This window comes from Pipistrellus kuhlii, unplaced genomic scaffold (assembly GCF_014108245.1).
Source record: "Pipistrellus kuhlii isolate mPipKuh1 unplaced genomic scaffold, mPipKuh1.p scaffold_m20_p_3, whole genome shotgun sequence".
Taxonomy (NCBI): Eukaryota; Metazoa; Chordata; class Mammalia; order Chiroptera; family Vespertilionidae; genus Pipistrellus; species Pipistrellus kuhlii.
In genome coordinates, this window is record NW_023425529.1 from 69,869,344 (window position 1) to 69,890,380 (window position 21,037).

Genomic DNA, 21,037 nt, shown 5'->3' on the forward strand with positions numbered 1-21,037 from the left:
ATGCTTTTTATTTTGATGTAGTCCAATTTGTTTATTTTCTCCTTAGTTTCCACTGCCCTAGGAGTTGTGTCAGTAAAAATGTTGCTACTACAAATGTCTGCCATTTTGCTGCCTATGGTTTCTTTCACAATTTTTATGGTTTCCCATTTCCTTCTTAGTTATTGACCTTTTGAGATTTTTTTTGACCTTTCTTGAATGAGTTTTGAATGGTCATATTTTTCTAGGAATATGTCAATTTCTTCTAGGTTGCTAAGTTTGTTGTAATAGAGTTATTCATAGTATTTTTATTTTTTATTTTTATTATCCTTTATGTTTCTGTAGGGTCTTTTGTTACTTTGCCTCTTTCATTTCTGATTTTGTTTGTTTGGCTCTTCTCTCTTTGGTTCTTGGTGAGCCTGGCTGGAGGTTCATCAGTCCTATTTATTCTTTCAAAGAACCAGCTCTTCGTTTCATGAATATTTTGTACTGTGTTTTTTTTTGTTGTTGTTTGTATGTCATTTATTTCTGCTCTGATCTTATCTCCTTTCTTCTGCTCACCCTGGGCTTTTCTTGTTTTTATCATTCTAATTATTGAAGTTGTAGAGTTAGGTAATTTATTATCATTTCTTCTTGTTTTCTGAGGCAGCTTTTAATGCTATGAACTTCCCTCTCAGGACTGCTTTTCACTGTGTCCCATAGGTTTTGGATTGCTGTTTTATCATTGTCATTTGTTTACAGCATGTTTTAAATTTCCTCTTTTATCCTCTTGGTAACCCACTCATTGTTTAATAGCATGCTTTTCAGCCTCCAAGTGTTTGAATTTTTTAAAAAAATTTTTGTTGTTGATTTCTAGTATTATGCCATTGTGGTCTGGGAAGATGCTTGATATGATTTCAATCTTCTTGAATTTGGAGAGACTTTGCCTGTGACCCAATATGAGATCTATCTTTGAAAATGTCCCATGTGCACTTAAGGGGAATGTATATTCTGTAGCTTTGGGATGAAATGTTCTGGATATAAATTAAATCCATCTGATCTAGTGAGTCATTTAGGATAGCTGATTCTTTGCGAATTATTTGTCTAGAGGATTTATCCAGTGATATCAATGGAGTATTAAAGTTCCCTACTATGATTGTATTGCTGTTGATCTCTCCCTTGATATCTTCCAGAAGTTTTTTTTTTTTTTTTTTTTTAATGTTTTTGGGTGCTCCTCAATTGACTGCATATATGTTTACCACAGTTATATCCTCTTGTATAGATCCCTTTAATATTATGAAGTGATCTTCCTTATCTCTTGATATGGCCTTCATTTTGATGTCTATTTTATCAGATATAAGTATTGCTACCCTAGGCTTTTTTTAATTTTTTATTTCTATTTGCCTGAAAGATATTTTTCCATCCCTTTACTTTCAGTCTAATATGAGTCACTTGTTCTGAGGTAGTCTTTTGTAGACAGCAAATGTACGGGTCATGTTTTCTTATCATTCAGTTACTCGCAGTCTTTTGTTTAGAACATTTAGTCCATTTATGTTAAAAGTTATTATTGATAGGTATTTGTAGCCATTTTTTTATTGCCTCTGTTCCTTCTTTTCCCTTTTTTATTTATTTTTTCTTCTTTTTACAACAGTTCCTTTAACATTTCTTGCATTGCTGGCTTGGGAGTGATAAACTTCCTTAGCTTTTCTTTGTACAGCTCTTGATTTCCCCTTGACTTTTGAATGATATACTTGCTAGTTAAAGGAGTATTGGATTCAGTCCCATCTTTGACCACATGGGGGAAGCCATCTTTTGTGTTGGAGTGATGGTCAATTTGCATATAGCCTTGTTATTATATAGGAAACAATAGTTGAGGGAAGGATGTTGGGAGTGTATTTGGAAAATGCCACCTCCTTTATAGAGGAACATTGCTGATTAAATTATTTCCCAATTTCTACATCATTTGGAAGGGATAAAGTAAATGCTGTAAGAGGATAGATATCAGTGAAATTCAAATGTAGCAGGAGGAGTAAATTAGTACAAATTCACTTGAAGAAAGATAAACTCTGATGATTCTCAGGAAAGAGCATGAGGAAAAGAAAAAACCTGAGATCATCTTATTACAGATGAGACATAGACATTTTATGAAAGAATATGTGTTATATTTACAAATGAAGGGAAAGAGGGATTGTATGGAATGGTACACTTGGAAATACCTGGGTGAAGTTTTTCATTATAACTTTTTCTTCTTTAACTGCAATTTTATATTTGATGAAAAAAATCATACCCAAACAGACCAATTTGGTAAGTACAATTTGAACTTATCATTTGTATGCTTGATAGTTTGAAAAATCTGATTGCAATTTTTAAGTATATGGATAGCTACACTTTGAAAGTGTTAGATGGAAGCTGTGGCTTCTTTCCATTTTTTTGAATTCACTTAATACCCTTCTCTTCATTGGTCACTTTTCCCCCAAGCTGGTTTCCACAACATTCCAAACTGGTTCCCACCCCATAGTTACATTTTTTTTTTCTACTGTACCTTCAACATGGAAAACTCAAAGCTGAGAGATCTTTCTGACCAACCAATCTAAAATAGAAGTGATTTTGGTCCACCCAGCCATATAGGATCTATCATAATAGCCTATTTATCAACATTTGACATTGCCTTGACTTCTCATGTGTTAACTTGCTTATTGTTTGTCTCTCAGTACTAGTGTAGGTACCTTCATGACACCAAACCCCAAACTAAGATGTCTAGGGTTGTATCTACAGCTAACATTATGAAGACAAAACAAATATTTGTAAAATGAATAAATCCACTAGAGAGAGTATATAATAATGAGAATATTTATAACTCTTAAAATATGAGCACACAAAGTAATATATACCTCAATAGATAGAGACAGAGATAGATAGATATAGATAAGAACAAAGTATATGTAATTACATTATGTTTATACCATCACTTCAGAATTTCTTCAGAACTATTCAAAAGTTAATTATATGTGATGTATATTTGTCAAGTTTTCTAAACTAGAGATACCTGGAGTAGTAATATTGACTATATATCTGTGGTGGCCACAATTACCCCACAAAAATGCCCATGCCCTGATTATTGGAACCTATGAATATGTTACATTTCATGTCAGAAGGGATTTTTGCCAATGTAATTATGTTTATAGACTTTAAAATATGGGAATTATTCTGGAGAACCTGTATGGGCTCAATTAAATCACATGAGCTTAAAAGCAGATCATATTTTCTAGCTAGAGGCAGAGATGTGGTAGAAGAGATAGCAGGAAAGATGCTGCAGAGGGGAAGGCAGAATTTGAGACACAGGTAGCCAGCTGCAAAGGTCAGAGAGAGACATCTAGGATAAAGACAACCAAAAATAGCAGTCAGTATGGGAACAAGAAACTGTTTTCTACTAGGGTGAAGAACTGAATTCTGCTAACAACCTAAATGAGCTTTGAAGTGGCTCTAAGAATCGCCTCTGGAAAGGAACACAGCCCTGCCAACATCTTAATTCAGTTCTCATGAAGCCTGGGCTAGAGGAAACAGCTGAGCCACACTGTGCCCAGATTTCTTACCCATGGAAACTGTGAGATAATGCGTAGATGTTGTTTAAGCTGCATAGTTTGTAATAATTTGTTATGGCAACAAAAATGAATATAATGTCTAATAATATAAGATTAACAAGTATGAGGGGAATCTTACTATGTTTTAGGAACTTTGCTAAATACTTTTATGAGCATTTCATTTAATTTTTATAATAATTCATGGATTAGTGTACTTAACCCATTTGAAAGTCTGTTTAATCCAAACTCTTGTCTGTGAGACTTGCCCTCTATTTATATATAAAAGTGGGCCTTTGACAATTATATTAATATTTTTAATTCTATTGCTCAGGCCTACTAGTAAAATTGGCCAATAGTAGGTCAAGTAGATTTTATCCCCTGGATTTGGAATAACAATTGAGAGATGTTACTTTCTTGAACATAAGATGCATAAAATCAGAAGTTGTGCGGTGGCATGTACATGGAAAAAAAGATACAATACTGAAGATGTACAGAGAAAAATGTTTGCCAGAGATTATTGTGTCTATTGCCTCTTGATGCCCAGCTATATTCGTGGATCAACACTTCCTTATGGTAAATTTCTTAATTTAGCTTAGACTACCGTGAGTGGAATTTTGCTACTTCTAACTAAGAGAATGTTAATTAAGGCAGATAGTATTATTACATTTTATTTTTTAACCTTACCCAAGGATTTTTTTTTATTGATTTTGAGAGACAGAAAGAGAGAGACATCGATGTGACGGAGAAATATCAGTTGCTTCCCATATCTGTCTAAGGATTGAACCCACAAGCAGGTGTGTGCCATGATTAGAAATCAAACCCACAAACTTTAGGCCAGGGCAATGTTTTCATTTAAATAGATGCTGTGTTCTTTAGGGTAGGCTAAACTTATGTAACAAATAGGGTAACTGAAGTTCAGAGACAGTGCATTCAAATAAAAGTAATAAAAAAAAATGGCCTCAGTTAGCAGGAGACTCATCTCCTTGTGGTTGTTGTAGGAACCAGGCTTCTTTCCATTTGTTGTTTCATTATCTCTTAGAGTCTTTGTTATCATCTCAATACAGTCTGGATTAAAAAAGAATCATGGTGAAGAAATATGGGCTTCTTAGAATCCTTAGCTCCAAAGTAGCATCTGTTGCTTTTCTGTTCATGTTCCATTGGAAAGAACTGGTCAGTTGGCTACAATTAACTGCAAGAAGGGATGGTAGGGTAGGTACAGTCTAGTTAGGAATCTGGGAGAAATACAAGGAGTTAGATGATCAGCTGACAGCCTCTGCCAACAGATGTCCATTAACTTGTACAATATTATGCTCCTGATATTGGCAGGGGTGGGGATTAAAACAGACCAATGGAATCCTGACTCGAGGTATCTATATCTAAAACACGTATTTCTACTACTTTTTTGTTTCACTAGATGGCTTACACATGTTTAATTAGTTGATTTAAAATTTCACTAAACCTATTACCTAGATAATTCACATGGTCTATCCTTGTTGATTTACATTTTTAATTTAGATAATATCAGAGAAAAGAAAATCACTGTACAGAGAGGATTGGTAACCAATTATACAAGAATAGCTGAAACCTCAATTATCTCTTCATTGAAGCTCAGAAATATAAGCACCAGGTAGACTATTTATGACAAATGATAGCAGAAAAAATTAAGTAATTTGTTTTACTCTATTAGCATAGAACAATTAAGTGGTAGTAGGTGATAAACTTAATTTGTAATTAATTTTCCTAAAATACTAAAAGATTGAATACATTCTAACTTTAGTGACTTTATCCTGTTATTTTTCAGGACTCTGGTGATTTATTAGTATAATATCCAGGATCAGAGTCTGGCACTAAGCCTGTAGGTATGGGGCTTGGGCTGAGGATCTAGTGAGGATAGGTGTGGCAATGTGGATGACTTTATGTGGTATGGATGTCATAATCTACAAATCTTCATTTATAGTTCAGGTAAAATAATTAGCAAAGAGGTTCCAAGATGAAAAGCAGAGTGCAAAGAAAAGAATTATGGGTAATATATATAGGTGTGCAGGAGCTGGTTCTACCTGCTCATGACATTTGATAGTGCATGTTGCTTCCAACTCTGCATTGGTATCTTGAAATTGATCATGAAAGGAATATTTATAGAAATTGGTATACACTATAAATTATTATGTTCTCCCTTCCCCAAGAGCTGATTATTAAACATTTATCTTCTGTATTAGTCTGAATTTTTCAGGGAAACATAATCAATATAATTTTTATATATAAATTAATATATTAAATATACACATATATGGTTCATAATATAAAATCATATATACATACATGAATTATATATACCCTCATATATATGATTTATTATGAGGAAATGGCTCACTTGATTAAGGAGGCTAAGAAGTCCCAAAGTCTGCTGTTTATAAGCAGGAGGTCTCAGAAAGCTGATGGTATAATACAAGTCCAAACTTAAAAGTCCAAGATTGGGAGTGCCAGTATTTAATGGCAGGAGAAAATGGAAGTCCCAGCTTAAGCAGAGAGCACATTTACTCTTTCTCCATCTTTTTTGTTTCATCTAGGGCCTTCATGAATTGGATAATGCCCATCCAACTGGTGAGGGTATTTTCTTTACTTAGTTGGACAATGTAAATGCTAATATTACTCTTCTGCAAGTACCCTCATGACACATTCAGAAATAATGTTTTGCTGGCTATCTGAGCATTCTTAGCCCAGTCAAGTTGACACATAAAATTAACTATCACACTTTGACATTAATGGTGGTACTTGCCACCCAAGTAGACTAGCAGTGATAATCTGAGAAGATTATTCCTTAGGGTTCAGAAGTAGATTTAGTGTTATTAGACTAGGAACCTAACAAAAGCAAGTAACTCTCAATTAGTGGTCTATTAGAGAAGAACTGACAGACAGTATGAAATTAAACATCCTCATATAACTACTGGGTAAGGATTACTTGAGAACCTGATTGACAGAATGGAGTATCAGAGTGTATGTGGTAGACAGTAATAGATATGGGCTCTTCAAGCTTCTACAAGGCTCTCCAAGCTTCTGTTATTCTATTTTATATATATAATGATTTGATAGTAAATTCTGCTTTATGCACTATTTAAAACAGGTATGGAGAAAGTAAACCCATGCCTTAATCGGTTTGGCTCAGGGGATAGAGCTTCGGCTTGCAGACTGAAAGGTCCCAGGTTTGATTCTGATCAAGGGCATGTACCTTGGTTGTGGGCACATCCCCAGTGGGAGGTATGCAGGAGGCAGCTGATCAATGTTTCTCTCTCATCAATGTTTTTGACTATCCCTCTCCTTTCCTCTCTGTACAAAAAAAAATCAATAAAATATATTTTAAAAAAAGAAAGTAAATCCACCTGTAAAGATAAAAAAATCACATGAGATTATATCTATGTAAATTTAGATCTCCCTCTCTATTTTTTTTTTAGTGTAGTCCTAAAAACCTTTTTATCCCTCTTATTCTTCTGTTGACAGCAGCAGCTATGACTCACTATTCAGAAGCAGAAACTAAGAAGCAAAAGAAATGACAGAAATGCCAGGGGGATTTAAATAAAGCTTGTCTGCTTACAGGGAATTAATAAATCTTAAGTTGGAAGTGCAATAACTCATAGGAGAAAAAGTACCAAAAGAACATGAGGGCTCCAGTGTGTGGGGAGGTTAGGGTGAAATCAAAATGGCTAACGCTGATGAGCTGATGACTAGTACTTTAGGACTTCCACCACTTAAAGAAGTTCTCTGACTAGAGGGGGGAATTTGGCTGGTTTGTATGACAATATGGTATCATGAAAAGAAAGCCTTGACCTAACTACAGAGTCAGCTGGGAAATATCCTGTGAGTCAGTTCCCATAGTTATTTGGAGGGCCCATGCACAATACACAGATATAGCTTTGAGTCAGATAAAATGTGTCAACACTGTCTCTTTTGAGCTATCTTTCCATCTTCTTCATAGGTGATTTACCCATCTGCGTAGCTTTTAATAATAGTAAATCCTAAGTGAAACTTGAATCACTTCACAGGCATAATAGTATTCCTAAACTAGAATTAACTATACACTGAGTGGCCCGATTATTACGATCTCTGAACACATAATTTGGCTACTCAGTGTGTATCCTATATAATAAAAGGCTAATATGCAAATTGTCCCCTTGACCAGGAATTCAACCAGCAGGCAGGCGGGCCAACCGCCTATGTCCCCTTCCCTGGCCAGGTTGGCCAGACCCCATCCATGCACTAGGCCTCTAAGAGTATATATATACTGAGTGGCCAGATTATTATGCGTTCAAAGATCATAATAATATGGCCACTCAGTGTATATGTCCTGCTTCTTTAGCACAGTCTGGTGGAGGAATAATAGGAGAAAGATTGGTTTGGTATTCATATTTTGGTGATAGGAATAATAACTAGCTATGAATATAATTTTTGAGATGTTGAAAACCTAAAATTATATTACACATGGGTACTTAAGAAAGCTGTACAAAAGAAAAGGGTGTCTATGCAATCAATTATATATTTTGTGTGCTAGCCTACTGATAGAGAATTTGTTGGGAACTAGTATATTGCCCAATAAATTTTATCAGCTTTTCTACCTGATGTATCTTTTTTCCAAAGAGTTAGCCTGAGAGCTGATAACTTGTAGTAGTCAGGAAATACTCCCAGTCAACCTAATGAATGCATCTCAGCATCAGGATACCTATTTCCTCTTATATGGGAAGAAATTATAGTCAAAAGCTGGGACATTTTAAATTATGACCCAGGTGTCTTACTAAGGTGTTGCTAAGATACAGAAGTATCAGTGTCAGAGTACCTGAGCACTCTAGGCCAAACCAAAGCAAGTCAATGACTATGGAGGAATATGCAAACACCTTCAAGTGGGCATTTTGGTGAGCAGAACTGAAGGACAGTTATAGCAGACATCTTAGTCACTTCCCAGAATGCTGTCTTTACAACCTGAAAAATCTAAAAAATCTGGAAATGAGTTCAAATAACTTTTGGATCAGTTTCAGGCTCAAGCTTTTTCAAGTAAATAGCTCTATCTAAGTGTAATTGGAGTATGATTGCTCCCCATCTCTAACCATTTCTTCAAGTCATGAAAGCTGGTCAATTAAGGAGGAGAAGCAGAAGCTGAAAGCAAGCTGAGAGGGGCTAAAAAATATTCCCCAGAAAAGCACATGGTAATGACTTTGGCCAAAGTCCAAACCTCTACTTAGTGCCCATGAGAATATATAAAACAGGCGTAAGTTTCAATAATAGTATTGCGTGCCTTTAGATAGCCCTATATACTTGAGGTATATACTATCTTGATCAGTTATCAGACAGTGAAATTGAATGATGGCATGGAGGAAACTGTGATCTCAGATAATGGTATTCTTTGACAAACTTGGACAACATCTTCAGATTAAGACTGGCTCTATTTTGTTTTCCTTTATTTTCTTTCAATTCTCCCTCTTACCTTTCTAAGGAAAATGTTATCCTCCTAGATATAAGGACATTCAATTGATATCTTCTGTCTATCTCTCTCTTCCTCATTTCCTATCTTCCTCGCCTCTCCCTCCTTTCCTCTCCCCCCACCTATTTCTTTCTACATTGCTCCCACATCTTTTCCCCTTTCTTTTTCTTTCTGCCTACCCATATCTAGGTAATGGCATCATTTAATTGGAATTTCCTTGACATATAATTACTGCATTCGGTAGGTAGATACTGCCACACTAATATGCCCAGACTTAGAAAGAATTCAGAAGTGTAGTCACTTACGATTGCAATGAATTCCAAAATTATTCTGTAACTGCTGCTTCAACACCATCTGCAATAAGAAGGCCCCTAGTAAAAGGATGATCTTTTCAAATTTTGTGTACTAGTGTGAGGAGACAGAGCAGACAGGCTAGTAGTCATTATCTCTGTTTCTCTCTCATCATGAATTGCATCTAGATTATTCTCTATATCAAAGCCTAGAAACTTATTTTGGAGATTCTTCAATATGTTCAGAGTGGAAGGAAATCTATGAAAGAAACTCCAGACCAGAAGAAATGGCTTCTCTTTTTATGAGAAAATACAAGATAGAATTGAATGAACTTGGGAAATTTTGGCAGAACTCTGGGGTTATTGAATTGTCTGAAACCAAGACAGAAGAAGGAATTGAAAATTTTTAATTTAGCAATAGAATCTACATACTTTGTAGATTATATAATATATATATATGGGTGCAGTTGGGAGCAAGCAGGCCAGCAGGCAGAGTGGTTAGGGGCAATCAGGCAGGTAGGCAGGTGAGTGGTTAGGAGCCAGCAGTCCCGAATTGCAAAAGGGATGTTCAACTGCCAGTTTAGTCTCAATCCCTGTAAACCTGCAGTAGGACATCCTTCGAGGGGTCCCAGATTAGAGAGGGTGCAGGCCAGGCTGAGGGACCCCCCCCCCTCCACAATGCATGAATTTTGTGCACCAGGCCACTAGTATAGTAATAATAAAAGCATAATATGCTAATTGGAATGGATGTCCTTCTGGACGAAGCCAGGGCTGCAAGGGAAGCCTGGGTCCTGGGTACTAGAGGGAACCTGGTGCCCCTTCTACTCTTACATGAATTCTGTGCATTGGGTCTCTAATATATATATATAGCTAAGTGACCAACTGTATGTCTGACTGACTGGTCAGTACATACATATGACACACATTGGCAATTTAAAAATAAACATTGACTTGTGTATGCATGATACACATAAAGCTCTTGCTGGCACCGATCGCATGACTATGTTTCGATCTGTCATTGTTAATAGTGAATATAGTTGTTTTTGTTGACATTCTGAAGCTGAAAGAAAGCAGCATTGTCCACAGAATATATCTGAAGACCAACTATTGGCACAATTGTCCCCGTCTGACACTGGCTTCCCATTTAAATTAATTTGAAGACAGTTTCCCATGATGCCAGTATTTGTGATGACTATTAATAAATCACAAGGACAAACTATACAGAGTAGGAATATTTCTACCTGAGCCCGTTTTTGGCCATGGTCAGTTATACAGGTTACTTTCTCTTGAGTTCGAAGAGTATGTGACATTAAAATTAAAGTTGTAAATACTTCATCACAAGAGAAATTAGTCAAGCACTCTGAGAGTGTTTTTACTCTTAATGTTGTATTTAGAGAGAGATTAGAATAAGTTTAATCAATTTATCAGTCATTGTTTTTATCAATGTTTTATATCATGTTTTTGTTGTTTTTATGCCATGTTTTTTATATCATGTATTTGTTATATCATCATCTTATTGTTTATTAATCAATTTACATATTATCTTCATATACATTTTACTAATTTTCTTTCATCTCTGACCCTTCTATTATAGAGAAAGAGTGAATAGCAGTATTAAAATATTTCTTCTAATTTCCTTTCAATGTGAATGAATTCATGCACTGAGCCACTAGTGTATATATCTGTTCTTGATGATGGTGCAGGAAAAAGAATCAAGCAAAATAGAGTTGCATTAAAGTGAATTAATACATCATGCTCTCCTAATTAGTTCAATTAGGAAATATGGATTCCCTTGAAGTATTATTACTTTGTTGAAATAACATGATGTTTTAAACAAGGAACTAAAAAAAGCACAACAAAGCTCTTATAGGTTCTAGCTTCCTCCTGGAATATAGGTTTTATATGTCTATTAGTAGTTATTGATTATCCCATACTTCTATGAAACATAGGGTTGATAGAATCTAAGCATTTGTTAAGTACCAATTCTGAAGAATAGGCACCATGGCTTATTGGACTTGACCTACTACTTAACAACGATTTTGGGTTAGTGTTTACAGATAGAATTTTGAAGTTACAACTTGAACAATACTAGTAAGTGATTCAATGCCTCACCACTATGAAGAAAAAGGCCTGATTGCATCTACAAAGAAGATAATGCATTTAAGACCTGCAGGTCTTTTTTAAACTTGGGGATGAATGGAAGAAAACGATAGGCATTTAAAGTACTGCAAAATTGTCTTTTGGATGCTCTGGTTTTAGCTTTCAAACTTGCTATTATTACAGGTGGCAGTTTGAAGAATGTAAAGGAGTTGATCTCCATATTAAGATTAGGATAGGAAATGGTTTACATTAATTATATTCAGTCTGAAGTTGAAACTCGAGTTTTTACTTGCAAATTAGAATTATTGATCCCAATGTAGGCCCCAAATATAGACAAATTTAGAAATTTACAGAGTAGGCTGCTTTTTTCTTTTCCTGCTCATTTTTTATTTGCTGATGTTTAAAAGTGGGCATTTGCAAATGTATTTTATTTTTATTTTATTATTTATTTATTTATTCTTAAAATATATTTTTATTGATTTCAGAGAGGAAGAAAGAGGGAGAGAGATAGAAATATCAATAATGAGAATCATTGATTGGCTGCCTCCTGCACACCACCCACTGGGAATTAAGCCAGCAACCTGGGCATGTGTCCTTGACCGGAATTGAACCCAGCACCCTTCAGTCTGCAAGTTGATGCTCCATCCACCAAGCCAAACTGGCTAGGGCTATTATTTCTTGATTTTAATGTTCTTGTTTTATTATTTTATTTTATTGTTGATGGTATTATCAACAATAAAATTTTGGCCCCTTTTTGGCCCCCTCCATCCAACCCATGCTCCCCCCACCCCAGGCCTTCCCCATGCTATTTTCATTGTCCATGTATTATACATTTATTCATATATGTTCTTTAGTTAATCTCTTCTTGTCCCCTTCTACTCCCTACTCCCCAATTGAAATCTGTTATTCTGTTTCATACATTCATATCTTTGGACCTATTTTGTTTGTCAGTTTATTTTGTTCATTAGATTCCACCTATAAATGAGATCATATGATATTTGTATTTCTCTAACTAGCTTATTTCACTTAGCAAAATACTCCCTAGGTCCATCCACGCTACCTCAAAGGGAATACATTTAAGGAGGTAAAAGACCAGAACTCAAATTGGGCTGCTTTTTGAGGAATAAACTTATAATAATTCTCTTAAATATAAAATCAGTGTAAATTCAAATGCTAAGGTTCAGTGATGAATGACCATAAAGAAACTTTAACTTCAGTACCTATTACAGTACATGTGTTAGCAAACAAGATCCATATGCCATTTTATTTGTCTCATTAGTTGAAAGAGGTGTAAGGATATGTGTATATTCATACTAAGCAGTATACTTATACTGTTAATTCTGAGTAAAGAGAAGAGAGGTGCTAATGATGTAAGATATATGGTCACAAGCAGTCTACCAATAGATACCAACTAAATGTGGAGAGGAAAGATAAGACCTTTTATTTCTAGAACCAGAAATAATGAATGCTGCTTCAGCACTGAGCTATCAGTGAATGAAGATTACCAACCACCAGCGGCTATATAGTCTGCCTAGTTGTCTTCTTCCATTTTTGACTGACATATAATTTGTGGACTATATCTTATCAAATGATTTGCACAAATTAAGCTCCCATTATGTTTTGGGTAAGTTGGAAAGCCCATCTCTACCTGAGGAGTTGGAGTGAACAGCATCAGGTGGCGGTAGGTGCTCTATGAGTTAAGGAAGCAGTATATTCACAGCTCCTGGTAACCTTCTTATCACAAGCAGTTGTTTTCAAACAAGTGAGCAATCCAATTCCAAAATACTCTCCCAAGTTTCAGTTTTATATAACCATTTCTAGTATAAACTTTCTTAGCCTAGGTCTTCCAATAATCAGAGTTTAAAGTAAGGATTTAAGCACAGATAGGTACTTGAGAAGTCATGTCCAGGAGAAAGGAAAGTAAGGTCAATAAAAAGAAGATATTAATCATTACCTCCAGGCTATTTCACAATGAGCTGTAAAGAGAGACAGCTGGACACTCACATATTTGTTTGGCAAACAGAACTTCTTCAGAAAGCAAGAAGGAACTACAACTGGAAGTAGTCTTCAGGAGAGCACCATGCTTATTTCCTATGTCAACATTCTCTCCTTTCTTCTTCCAGAGAGAAAGTCCCTGCCCTTTCTGGTTAAATCAGATAGCTGGACCCTATAACCTATGGTATAATGTTTCATCCAAGTCTACCTTGGTTTGAAATGAGGGAATTTGAGAGTGTAAATAAGTTGTGTCCCAATGGAGGGCCATAAACAAAGTTGTCTGAATGCCCCTAGATCCCAAGGATATTTGACAATTCTGCAAATTTTTAATCCATTGCCATAGGGATGTTTTCATACTGCCACTCAAATATGACTGTTGTAATGGTTATTGCCCAGAAAGAACCAATTGTACCTTAGAAAGAGTATGAAGAGTTAATGCTTGTGCATCTATTTAAGCATAAGTACTCACATCCAGCAAAGATAAGCAAGGTACTTAGAGTTCTTGTTTCAATATTCAGTTTCCTGACATGAAGGGAATTGAAAGGCAGTATAGTGAAGTGGGTAAAGGAAAGAGATTGGGGATCATACAAATTTGACTTTGTTTATTGACACACTTATTTCCTTACTCCTTGTGACTCAGTTTCTTCATATGTATACTAAAGAACTTGTCTCTAGACAAGAGAATTTCTGTGAGGATGAGCGAAGTATCTGGCTAATGTAAAGGCTAGATATTTTTTTAAGGAAGGATTCTAGCCCCACTTTGGACAAGAGTCTTCTTATTTATTTCCAGTCTCAATTCTTCAAGTTTGAAAATGATTGTAAATGTCAAAATTTATAGGTGTCCCATCAGAAGGCTTATTATATTTTGCACTAAGCCTTTTAAATTGTATCTGCCAATGTTTAAAACCTAATTTGCATTGACTACTTTGGTTTTCAATGAAAGACTTCCCTCTAATACATTTGTAAAATGCTTTCTGCTCTTATAAACCAAAGAAACAGCTTCTTTCTGTTGACTCCATTCTTGCCACAGAGGGGCAAAGGCAAACTCTTATTTTTGCTCTTTTTGTCAAGTAACAGAGGTTTCATTGGAGCCCCAATGTGGAACACAGTATGCCATGGAGCCACGTCAGGACTGTGCCAAGGGCACTGTTTTAAATGTGCCCAGGGTACAGGCAGTGATACTGCTGTTTAAGTATAACAAGCTAGAGAGGCCAAGTAAAACCAAAGTTTTAATTAAGATACTAATAAAACCTATATAGCAAGGATTTAAAATTAAATGCCCAGTACCAAGGCAGGGGAGCTACATGAATGAAGCTGGGGGAAAAAATAATTCTTTTTTCTTTAAAAAGAAATAACAGCATAACTATGATGGTAGATGGCAACTGATATTCAGTGAAAGAAGTGAAGCATCCACTGTGAAATGGCCCATTGTGACCTCCCTAATAGGAAAAATGAAAGGTGTCACCCTGCAGGAAAGTTTGTCAGCATTGCTGGATAGCCACATTTTTTTAAAACAAAGCAAACGAATAACCAGAAGTCTATATTTTATGTGAAATCTGTATTTTCATATGAAATTGTTAGCCATAGAGACATTAAATATAATAATTAGTAACATTAAGAACAATTGCCCTACAACTGTGTGGACCAAGCATAATTATCTAAGGGTTCATGGCTGGTCAGCAATTAGTGTGTTTATGATGAGTACACAAGATTAATTGTTGAGACAGGTCTCATTTCCTCTTTCTTATAATTAGATCTTTCTATTTGTCCAGTCTGACAATTTCTGCCTTTTTTCTTTTGAAGATGTTTAGATCACTTACTTTAATTTAATGATTATATGGTTTTCTTTTTCATTATATATCATTTTTAGTTAGCCTATGAAATCCAAAATATTATCAGTTTAAGATACAATTCAAATCAGAATCATGAATAGGGTATGTTATGTCATTATCTTCATAAAAAAACCTCACAGAAACCTGATATCTTGTATTTCACAGCTGGAACTCCTGTATTTAGAAAGTTAAATTTGATCAGATATATTAGATATGTATCTTAATTTTACAATTTTTACAATTGTAAGAGAAGATTCAGATAATCAAGTTGCCCAAACATACTTTAAAATCTTCAATCACTTAATCAAATATTAGATTTTATTTTGATTTATTTAATTTTTAGTAAGCATTGTAGATATTAAGGCATGCAATGTAATAATATATGATTACCACAGACAAGCTAATTAACATATATTCTCACAGTTAACCATTTTTTTATTTTTTGGTGTTAAATCACATCAAATCTCTCTTAGAAGATTTCCAGTATTTAGTTGTGTTATTAATGATAGTCATTATACTTTGCATTAGATATCTAGACTTATTCTCTTACATAACTGCTACTTTTTGCCCTGTGACCAATATGGCTCCATTTCTCCCAGCTCACTATCCCTCATAATTATCATTCTACTAATGTTCTATGTATTCAATTTTTTAAGATTTCACATATAAGATCATGCAATTTTTTTTCTTGTTGAGTCCAGCTTGTTTCACTTAAGATGATGTCTTCCAGGTTCATTCACATTGTTTAAAGGCTTAGTAATATTCCACTCATCCATTAACAGATGCTTACATTGTTTCTATACCTTGGATATTGTGAATAATGATACATTGAACATGGGAATGCAAATACTTCTCTGAATCACCAATTTAATTTCCTTTATGTATACCCAGAAGAGAGATTGCTAGATCATATGGCAGTTCTATTTTTAATTTGTTGAGGAACCTCTGCACTACTTTCATAATGTCTGTGCCAGTTTACATTTCCACCAACAGCGCCTGAGGGTTCCCTTTCCCCCACCATCCTTCCCAGCACTTATCTTTGTTTAAAATTAATAGCCATTCTGACTACGAAATATTTCATTGTGGTTTTGATTTGTGTTTTCCACTGAGCATTCTTTTTATATACCTCTTGGTCATTTGTATGTCATCTTCAGATAAATTTCTATTCAGGTCTTTTGACCATTTAAAAAAATATATATTTTGCTTTTGAGTTGTTTGTGTTCTAAAAAAATTTGGAAATTGACTCATCAGATACATTGTTTGCAAATATTTTCTCCCATCCAGTAGATTGCCTTTTCACTGTGTCATTGCTGTGCAGAAGCTTTTTAATTTGTCATAGGCCCAGTCATTCAATTTTGCTTTTGTTACCTGTTCTCTTTGTGTTTTACTATTTTCCCCCATAGCATTTAATTGTTTGTAGTAATAAACAATTACTATAATATATTGTTTATATAGTGTAGGTCTTTCACGCCCTTGGTTAAAATACTTGATTCGTAAGTATTTTATTATTTTTGATACTGTCATCAATAGGATTTTTAAAAAACAAAACTTTTTTTATGGATAGATCATTGTTCTTGTAAAGTGGTTTTTGTATGTTGATTTATATTCTGTAACTTCACTGAATTTATTTACTCATTCTAACAGATTGTTTTGCAGTTTTTAGGATTTTCTATATATAGAATCATGTTATCTGGAAAACAAAATTATTTGCTACTTTTCTGATTTCTCCCTTTTTCTATTGCCTCTTTTTCTCATTTCTCTCTCTGTTTTAGAGGTGTTTTTTTTCTTTCTTTGTTTTTAGACTTTACAAATTTGATTATGATTTGCCTTAGTATGGATTTTGTTTGGTTTATCTTGCTTGAGGTTTGCTCAGCTTCTTGAATTTGTATGCTTATGTCTTTTGCTAATTTTGCAAAGTTTTGTCAATATTTATTTAAATGCTTTTTTAATCCTCTCCTCTTTCTGTTACTCTGTTAACACAAAACTTAGATCTCTCATTATAGTTCACTGTTCCTGGAGGTTCTGTGTGTGTGTGTGTGACTAAAAGTATATATATATAATTATATAGATTTATATATATATTTTTTTCTCTGTTTATATTAGATAATTTCTATTATTTTCAATATCACTGATTTTTCACTGAATTCTCAGTTCTATTATTGACACCATCCACTGAGTTTTATTTGTGATTGTATTTTCAGTTTTACAATTACTGGTTTCTTTTTTATATTTCCTACTATTCTGATTTTTCCTGATACTTTTTACTTTATTATTGAGAATTTTAATTTGTTTTTAAGCATGTTGTACTTGCTCACTAAAACATTTGTATTGATGGCTACTTTAAATCTTTGTCAGATAGTTCTAAACTGTCATATTAGTCTTGGCATTTTTTTTTTATTTGCCTTTTCTTTCATTCAAGTGCAATTTTTCCAGTTTGTGTGCGACAGGCGATTTTCAAGTGGAATCTGGATTTTTTAATGTTATGAGTATCCAGATCTTATGTAAATCTTCCATTTTTAGCTGGCTTTCGCTGAACTAACTTCAGCAGGCAAAGGGGTCAAGCAAAGGGGTCAAGCAAAGGGGTCATTTCCTCATTACTGTAGGTGGGACTGAAAGCGAAGGTTCCCCGCACAGCCTCTATGGGCACAAAGGAGAAGGTCTGCTATTTTGCTGGGTGAGAAGGGGAGCTGAGCTCAGCACTGGGCCTCCCCTAGTATCACCCTGCCAGAGAAACAGGAATTTCTTCTTACTGTTCCACTGGTGGTTTCCATTGATACCACGTGGAAGAAGGCTTGTTACCCCCTAATGGGGATAAAAGTCCTGGGTTACTACTTGAGCTTCTCTGATACCACCTGGGCAGTGGCAGTGATGGTGCCGGGGTGGGGGCTGGGATGACTTATTACATCCTGGCTCGCTTGGCAGTCTAGACTGTACACTCAGCCTTTCCTGGAACCAGTGGATACATAGCCATCGTTTTTCTTTTTTTTACTTTCTCCTATGGTGCTGGGCTAGAGTTAACGTTATAACTTTTTCTGTCTTGCTAGGCTGCCCTTCCCCTGTCTTACCATTAGAGCATGCAGATTATCTTTGTGTAAGTATGTGTGTGTTTTTTTTTTTTTTTTTTTTTGTGTTTGTGTGTGTGTGTGTGTGTGTGTTTGCACATGTAAACATCTTTCTCACATGATGCTCAATGTCTTTAAAATTATACTTTTCTACATTTTGCCTGTTTTTCATATGATTTTAGGCAGGAGAATAAATCCAGCCCCTGATATTTCAAATTGGCCAAAGGAATACATCCCAACTTATTATTTCAAAAATATTATCTTTCTACATAAATATTCTTTCTGTGGATTGCTGGTTTCTGCAGGATCAAGTTGTGACCTCATATGGGCAAAAAGGAAACTCCGGGGACTCACCACCATGTCATTTCCTGGGTTCCTAGTTCCCTAGTCTGTCTTCTCCTCTGTACCTTTCAAAGTCTCTTTATATTTCTTTTACATAGAGTGTTTAGAATTTTTGCTGTACTTAACAAAGGATTTGGGAAAAGTAAGTTTACTCCATCTTCCTGGAAGCAGGAGTTCAGTTTATTTTCCCCTTTAAGTCAATTTACACAATTAGAAAGTATATATATTTACCAACATAGTTAATGTTTCTAAAGTTCAATATATTGTTTAGGTACGGACATTGTGGATTTCTCTTGTTGGGTGCTGGTAGTTTTTATATTCATAAAAGTCCCGTTGAACTTTGTTTTGGGATATAGTTTAGTCACTTGGAAAACTGTGTGATACTTTTAGGTCTTGCTTCCAAGATTTATTAGGTAGAACCTGAGCAGTGTTTACTCTATGACTAATTACATATTCCCCACTATTGAGCCAAGAGCTGAGTATTCTCCCCAATGGCTTATGAATTAGAGATCATTCTGGATGAGGGACAAGCACTATTACTGTCCCTCTGTCTACTGTTTCCTCTAATCCTTTTGAGTGATTCTTTCCTGGCTCAGGGTAATGTCTTCACACATATGGGCTGCTCAAAACTTTGTTGAGGGAGGCCTCTGCAGATCTTTGGGGTTTTTATTTTGTGCAACTCTCTCTCTACCAGTCCTTACCCCTGTGAATTCTAGGCACTTTGGTATACCTGGATCTCAGTTCCATTTCCTCAATTTGTGGAGACTGTTGGATTCCATCTGGAATGCCTTTCTGTGGCAGTCCCTAAAGATAGTATGAGGGTGCCGTTCTGAAACTCACCTTATTTATTGCTCATCTCTTAGAGATTATTGTCCTTTGTTACTTGATATACAGTGTCTTTAAAACCACTGTTTCCTATATTTTGCTTGTTTTTCATGTGGTTTTAGGCAGGAGGGTAAATATAGTCCCTGAGCTTCCAAATTGGTTAGAAGCATGAATCCCACCTTGCTTAAAAATTATGTATCTTTCAACATAATGGTTTTTTTCTATTCAACTTGACTACATTTTGTGGGGAATGAATATTTATAAAAACTTGTCTTGTATATTGAATGTGTATAATATATATGTGTGTGTGTGTATGTTTCAGTAAATATTTATTGTTGAACCTGAGTATCAGAAAATATTTATTTATTGACCATTTGGATAAGTAATACTTAAATAACTCTATCTTACAATGTTGAAGTCAGCTTTTTCTATTTGTTCTTATATTGTTATCCTTCCTCTGAGCTAAGCTGATTTTATATTGTTTGACTGATAACATGTTTTGAGAATTTATTATGCTCAATATAAAATATGATGCACAATTTTGAGTGTAAGGAAGAACTGTACTGATTGATCCTCAGAACAGTTATGTATCTGTCATCCTTTATAAATCTTTGAGAATTCACCTTTATGTACAGTTTTCAAGTTTATTTTTTAGTTTTAATGTGAAAAATAATATGGCCTTATCATATACTTTTATCATTTAATTATTAAGATTTAAGTTTGAGATTTACCCCTATTATATTCCTAGGTATGATAATTATTTGTTTCTTTTTTTTATTTCTGTCTTTCCTTCCTACCTTCCTTTCCCTTACCTACTCCCCTTACCTCATTTCTCACTTTTAGGGTCACTTGCAATGCTAATATTCTATAATCCTCAGAAATCTGAGAATCTTATAAAATTAATAGTTCACTTAGTATAATTTCTGAGAAGGAACTTAAAATTGGATCACTTCCAGGAAATTAATACTGGAAAAATTCTCTTTACTCTTAAATTAAGCAAGTTTTAATTTCTAACATAAATCAGAGTATGTACATTTTAATTACTTTAGTTTTAAAACAGTTTTATAACACATTCTTATCACACCCTTAATGAGATGGGTAGTTTACCAGTTCCCTTTATATGTGAAAAAAACCTAGGCCTGAGGAAGTTCAGACAAGGTTAGCTCCAACTCAAGAGCTCATCCTCAGCTTCCTGTTTAATAGTAATACCTTTTTTGGTGGGCAAGTGGTTATAAAACCAAGAATACATCTGGCATTTTCTTGAAAGATAACTGAGGGAGGAAGAGACATAATTAATGAAGCAGTTGAAAGAAAAGACAAGAAAGAAAGAAGGAATAGAGGAAAATCACAGAACTATGGACCTTTCTTCTTGACTGAAGAGAATTTGTGGAAGAAGACATATATTTATGTTAGATAGAGTCACAGGGAAAAAGCTATTCATTAGTTGGAATTCTGTTATTATTCAAATGACACTTTTGATAGTGAAAGGGAAGATGATTTATCTACATTAATAAAAGAGAAACATGTAAATTCACTGTATCTCTACAACACCAGCCAATCAGGAGTGAGTATGCAATTCACCCAACAA

At 34.8% G+C, this 21,037-nt stretch overlaps 1 long non-coding RNA gene across 1 annotated transcript; it reads left to right on the forward strand.

Moving 5' to 3' along the window:
• The first annotated feature begins 1,584 nt into the window (after window positions 1-1,584).
• Window positions 1,585-16,548, forward strand: LOC123653075. The gene is made up of 3 exons (XR_006742706.1): window positions 1,585-1,666; window positions 6,530-6,537; window positions 16,539-16,548. It is a non-coding gene; the product is annotated as an uncharacterized LOC123653075 (long non-coding RNA).
• The last annotated feature ends 4,489 nt before the right edge of the window (window positions 16,549-21,037 follow it).